The sequence below is a fragment of the Microchirus variegatus genome, assembly GCF_963457635.1.
Source record: "Microchirus variegatus genome assembly, chromosome: 3".
Lineage (NCBI taxonomy): Eukaryota > Metazoa > Chordata > Actinopteri > Pleuronectiformes > Soleidae > Microchirus > Microchirus variegatus.
Window position 1 is genome coordinate 27,788,430 of NC_139804.1, and position 6,290 is coordinate 27,794,719.

Genomic DNA, 6,290 nt, shown 5'->3' on the forward strand with positions numbered 1-6,290 from the left:
AAAAGTCATACTTTAGTATGTCGTCCAAAAATTGACAAAAAAGTCATCCTTTAGTATGTCGTCCAAAATTTGACAAAAAAGTCACACTTTAGTATGTCGTCCAAAATTTAAAAGAAGTCATACTTTAGTATGTAATTCCAAATATTTAAAAGAAGTCATACTTTACTATGTCGTCCAAAATTTGACAAAAAAGTCATACTTTAGTATGTCGTCCAAAAATTGACAAAAAAGTCATACTTTAGTATGTCGTCCAAAATTTGACAAAAAGTCATACTTTAGTATGTCGTCCAAAATTTGACAAAAAGTCATACTTTAGTATGTCGTCCAAAATTTAAAAGTCATACTTTAGTATGTCGAAAATTTGACAAAAAAGTCATCCTTTAGTATGTCGTCCAAAATTTGACAAAAAAGTCATACTTTAGTATGTCGTCCAAAATTTAAAAGAAGTCATACTTTAGTATGTCATTCCAAATATTTAAAAGAAGTAATACTTTACTATGTCGTCCAAAATTTGACAAAAAAGTCATACTTTAGTATGTCGTCCAAAAATTGACAAAAGTCATACTTTAGTATGTCGTCCAAAAATTGACAAAAAAGTCATCCTTTAGTATGTCGTCCAAAATTTGACAAAAAAGTCATACTTTAGTATGTCGAAAATTTGACAAAAAAGTCATACTTTAGTATGTCGTCCAAAATTTGACAAAAAAGTCATAGTTTATTGTCCAAATTTTGACAAAAAAGTCATACTTTTTTAATATGTCGTCCAAAATTTGACAAAAAGTCATACTTTAGTATGTCGAAAATTTGACAAAAAAGTCATACTTTAGTATGTCGTCCAAAATTTGACAAAAAAGTCAGTTTATTGTCAAAATTTTGACAAAAAAGTCATACTTTTTAATATGTCGTCCAAAATTTGACAAAAAGTCATACTTTAGTATGTCGTCCAAAATTTGACAAAAAGTCATACTTTAGTATGTCGTCCAAAATTTGACAAAAAAGTCATACTTTAGTATGTCGTCCAAAATTTAAAAGAAGTCATACTTTAGTATGTCATTCCAAATATTTAAAAGAAGTCATACTTTACTATGTCGTCCAAAATTTGACAAAAAAGTCATACTTTAGTATGTCGTCCAAAAATTGACAAAAAAGTCATCCTTTAGTATGTCGTCCAAAATTTAAAAGAAGTCATACTTTAGTATGTAATTCCAAATATTTAAAAGAAGTCATACTTTACTATGTCGTCCAAAATTTGACAAAAAAGTCATACTTTAGTATGTCGTCCAAAAATTGACAAAAAAGTCATCCTTTAGTATGTCGTCCAAAATTTAAAAGAAGTCATACTTTAGTATGTAATTCCAAATATTTAAAAGAAGTCATACTTTACTATGTCGTCCAAAATTTGACAAAAAAGTCATACTTTAGTATGTCGTCCAAAAATTGACAAAAAAGTCATACTTTAGTATGTCGTCCAAAATTTGACAAAAAAGTCATACTTTAGTATGTCGAAAATTTGACAAAAAAGTCATACTTTAGTATGTCGTCCAAAATTTGACAAAAAAGTCATAGTTTATTGTTCAAATTTTGACAAAAAAGTCATACTTTTTTAATATGTCATCCAAAATTTGACAAAAAGTCATACTTTAGTATGTCGTCCAAAATTTGACAAAAAGTCATACTTTAGTATGTCGTCCAAAATGTAAAAGAAGTCATACTTTAGTATGTCGAAAATTTGACAAAAAGTCATACTTTAGTATGTCGTCCAAAATGTAAAAGAAGTCATACTTTAGTATTTAATTCCAAATATTTAAAAGAAGTCATACTTTACTATGTCGTCCAAAAATTGACAAAAAAGTCATACTTTAGTATGTCGTCCAAAATTTGACAAAAAAGTCATACTTTAGTATGTCGAAAATTTGACAAAAAAGTCATACTTTAGTATGTCGTCCAAAATTTGACAAAAAAGTCATAGTTTATTGTTCAAATTTTGACAAAAAAGTCATACTTTTTTAATATGTCATCCAAAATTTGACAAAAAGTCATACTTTAGTATGTCGTCCAAAATTTGACAAAAAGTCATACTTTAGTATGTCGTCCAAAATGTAAAAGAAGTCATACTTTAGTATGTCGAAAATTTGACAAAAAGTCATACTTTAGTATGTCGTCCAAAATGTAAAAGAAGTCATACTTTAGTATGTCGAAAATTTGACAAAAAAGTCATACTTTATGTCGTCCAAAATTTTGACAAAAAGGTCATACCTTAGTATGTCCAAAATTGGACAAAAAAGTCATACTTTAGTATGTCGAAAATTTGACAAAAAAGTCATACTTTAGTATGTCGTCCAAAATTTGACAAAAAAGTCATAGTTTATTGTCCAAATTTTGACAAAAAAGTCATACTTTTTTAATATGTCGTCCAAAATTTGACAAAAAGTCATACTTTAGTATGTCGAAAATTTGACAAAAAAGTCATACTTTAGTATGTCGTCCAAAATTTGACAAAAAAGTCATAGTTTATTGTCCAAATTTTGACAAAAAAGTCATACTTTTTAATATGTCGTCCAAAATTTGACAAAAAGTCATACTTTAGTATGTCGAAAATTTGACAAAAAAGTCATACTTTAGTATGTCGTCCAAAATTTAAAAGAAGTCATACTTTAGTATGTCATTCCAAATATTTAAAAGAAGTCATACTTTACTATGTCGTCCAAAATTTGACAAAAAAGTCATACTTTAGTATGTCGTCCAAAAATTGACAAAAAAGTCATCCTTTAGTATGTCGTCCAAAATTTGACAAAAAAGTCATACTTTAGTATGTCGTCCAAAATTTAAAAGAAGTCATACTTTAGTATGTAATTCCAAATATTTAAAAGAAGTCATACTTTACTATGTCGTCCAAAATTTGACAAAAAAGTCATACTTAAGTATGTCGTCCAAAAATTGACAAAAAAGTCATACTTTAGTATGTCGTCCAAAATTTGACAAAAAAGTCATACTTTAGTATGTCGAAAATTTGACAAAAAAGTCATACTTTAGTATGTCGTCCAAAATTTGACAAAAAAGTCATAGTTTATTGTTCAAATTTTGACAAAAAAGTCATACTTTTTTAATATGTCATCCAAAATTTGACAAAAAGTCATACTTTAGTATGTCGTCCAAAATTTGACAAAAAGTCATACTTTAGTATGTCGTCCAAAATGTAAAAGAAGTCATACTTTAGTATGTCGAAAATTTGACAAAAAGTCATACTTTAGTATGTCGTCCAAAATGTAAAAGAAGTCATACTTTAGTATGTAATTCCAAATATTTAAAAGAAGTCATACTTTACTATGTCGTCCAAAAATTGACAAAAAAGTCATACTTTAGTATGTCGTCCAAAATTTGACAAAAAAGTCATACTTTAGTATGTCGAAAATTTGACAAAAAAGTCATACTTTAGTATGTCGTCCAAAATTTGACAAAAAAGTCATAGTTTATTGTTCAAATTTTGACAAAAAAGTCATACTTTTTTAATATGTCATCCAAAATTTGACAAAAAGTCATACTTTAGTATGTCGTCCAAAATTTGACAAAAAGTCATACTTTAGTATGTCGTCCAAAATGTAAAAGAAGTCATACTTTAGTATGTCGAAAATTTGACAAAAAGTCATACTTTAGTATGTCGTCCAAAATGTAAAAGAAGTCATACTTTAGTATGTCGAAAATTTGACAAAAAAGTCATACTTTATTATGTCGTCCAAAATTTTGACAAAAAGGTCATACCTTAGTATGTCCAAAATTGGACAAAAAAGTCATACTTTAGTATGTCGAAAATTTGACAAAAAAGTCATACTTTAGTATGTCGTCCAAAATTTGACAAAAAAGTCATAGTTTATTGTCCAAATTTTGACAAAAAAGTCATACTTTTTTAATATGTCGTCCAAAATTTGACAAAAAGTCATACTTTAGTATGTCGAAAATTTGACAAAAAAGTCATACTTTAGTATGTCGTCCAAAATTTGACAAAAAAGTCATAGTTTATTGTCCAAATTTTGACAAAAAAGTCATACTTTTTAATATGTCGTCCAAAATTTGACAAAAAGTCATACTTTAGTATGTCGTCCAAAATTTGACAAAAAGTCATACTTTAGTATGTCGTCCAAAATGTAAAAGAAGTCATACTTTAGTATGTCGAAAATTTGACAAAAAGTCATACTTTAGTATGTCGTCCAAAATGTAAAAGAAGTCATACTTAAGTATGTCGAAAATTTGACAAAAAAGTCATACTTTATTATGTCGTCCAAAATTTTGACAAAAAGGTCATACCTTAGTATGTCCAAAATTGGACAAAAAAGTCATACTTTAGTATGTCGAAAATTTGACAAAAAAGTCATACTTTAGTATGTCGTCCAAAATTTGACAAAAAAGTCATAGTTTATTGTCCAAATTTTGACAAAAAAGTCATACTTTTTTAATATGTCGTCCAAAATTTGACAAAAAGTCATACTTTAGTATGTCGAAAATTTGACAAAAAAGTCATACTTTAGTATGTCGTCCAAAATTTGACAAAAAAGTCATAGTTTATTGTCCAAATTTTGACAAAAAAGTCATACTTTTTTAATATGTCGTCCAAAATTTGACAAAAAGTCATACTTAAGTATGTCGAAAATTTGACAAAAAAGTCATACTTTAGTATGTCGTCCAAAATTTGACAAAAAGTCATACTTTAGTATGTCGTCCAAAATTTGACAAAAAGTCATACTTTAGTATGTCGTCCAAAATTTAAAAGAAGTCATACTTTAGTATGTCGTCCAAAATTTTGACAAAATGGTCATACCTTAGTATGTGGAAAATTTGACAAAAAAGTCATACTTTAGTATGTCGAAAATTTGACAAAAAAGTCATACTTTAGTATGTCGTCCAAAATTTGACAAAAAAGTCATAGTTTATTGTCCAAATTTTGACAAAAAAGTCATACTTTTTTAATATGTCGTCCAAAATTTGACAAAAAGTCATACTTTAGTATGTCGTCCAAAATTTGACAAAAAGTCATACTTTAGTATGTCGTCCAAAATGTAAAAGAAGTCATACTTTAGTATGTCGAAAATTTGACAAAAAAGTCATACTTTATTATGTCGTCCAAAATTTTGACAAAAAGGTCATACTTTAGTATGTCGAAAATTTGACAAAAAAGTCATACTTTAGTATGTCGTCCAAAATTTGACAAAAAAGTCATAGCTTATTGTCCAAATTTTGACAAAAAAGTCATACTTTTTTAATATGTCGTCCAAAATTTGACAAAAAGTCATACTTTAGTATGTCGAAAATTTGACAAAAAAGTCATACTTTAGTATGTCGTCCAAAATTTGACAAAAAAGTCATAGTTTATTGTCCAAATTTTGACAAAAAAGTCATACTTTTTAATATGTCGTCCAAAATTTGACAAAAAGTCATACTTTAGTATGTCGTCCAAAATTTGACAAAAAAGTCATAGTTTATTGTCCAAATTTGGACAAAAAAGTCATACTTTTTAATGTCGTCCAAAATTTGACAAAAAGTCATACTTTAGTATGTCGAAAATTTGACAAAAAAGTCATACTTTAGTATGTCGTCCAAAATTTGACAAAAAGTCATACTTTAGTATGTCGTCCAAAATTTGACAAAAAGTCATACTTTAGTATGTCGTCCAAAATTTGACAAAAAGTCATACTTTAGTATGTCGTCCAAAATTTAAAAGAAGTCATACTTTAGTATGTCGTCCAAAATTTTGACAAAATGGTCATACCTTAGTATGTGGAAAATTTGACAAAAAAGTCATACTTTAGTATGTCGAAAATTTGACAAAAAAGTCATACTTTAGTATGTCGTCCAAAATTTGACAAAAAAGTCATAGTTTATTGTCCAAATTTTGACAAAAAAGTCATACTTTTTTAATATGTCGTCCAAAATTTGACAAAAAGTCATACTTTAGTATGTCGTCCAAAATTTGACAAAAAGTCATACTTTAGTATGTCGTCCAAAATGTAATAGAAGTCATACTTTAGTATGTCGAAAATTTGACAAAAAAGTCATACTTTATTATGTCGTCCAAAATTTTGACAAAAAGGTCATACTTTAGTATGTCGTCCAAAATTTGACAAAAAAGTCATACTTTAGTATGTCGTCCAAAATTTGACAAAAAAGTCATACTTTAGTATGTCGTCCAAAAATTGACAAAAAAGTCATCCTTTAGTATGTCGTCCAAAATTTAAAAGAAGTCATACTTTAGTATGTAATTCCAAATATTTAAAAGAAGTCATACTTAACTATGTCGT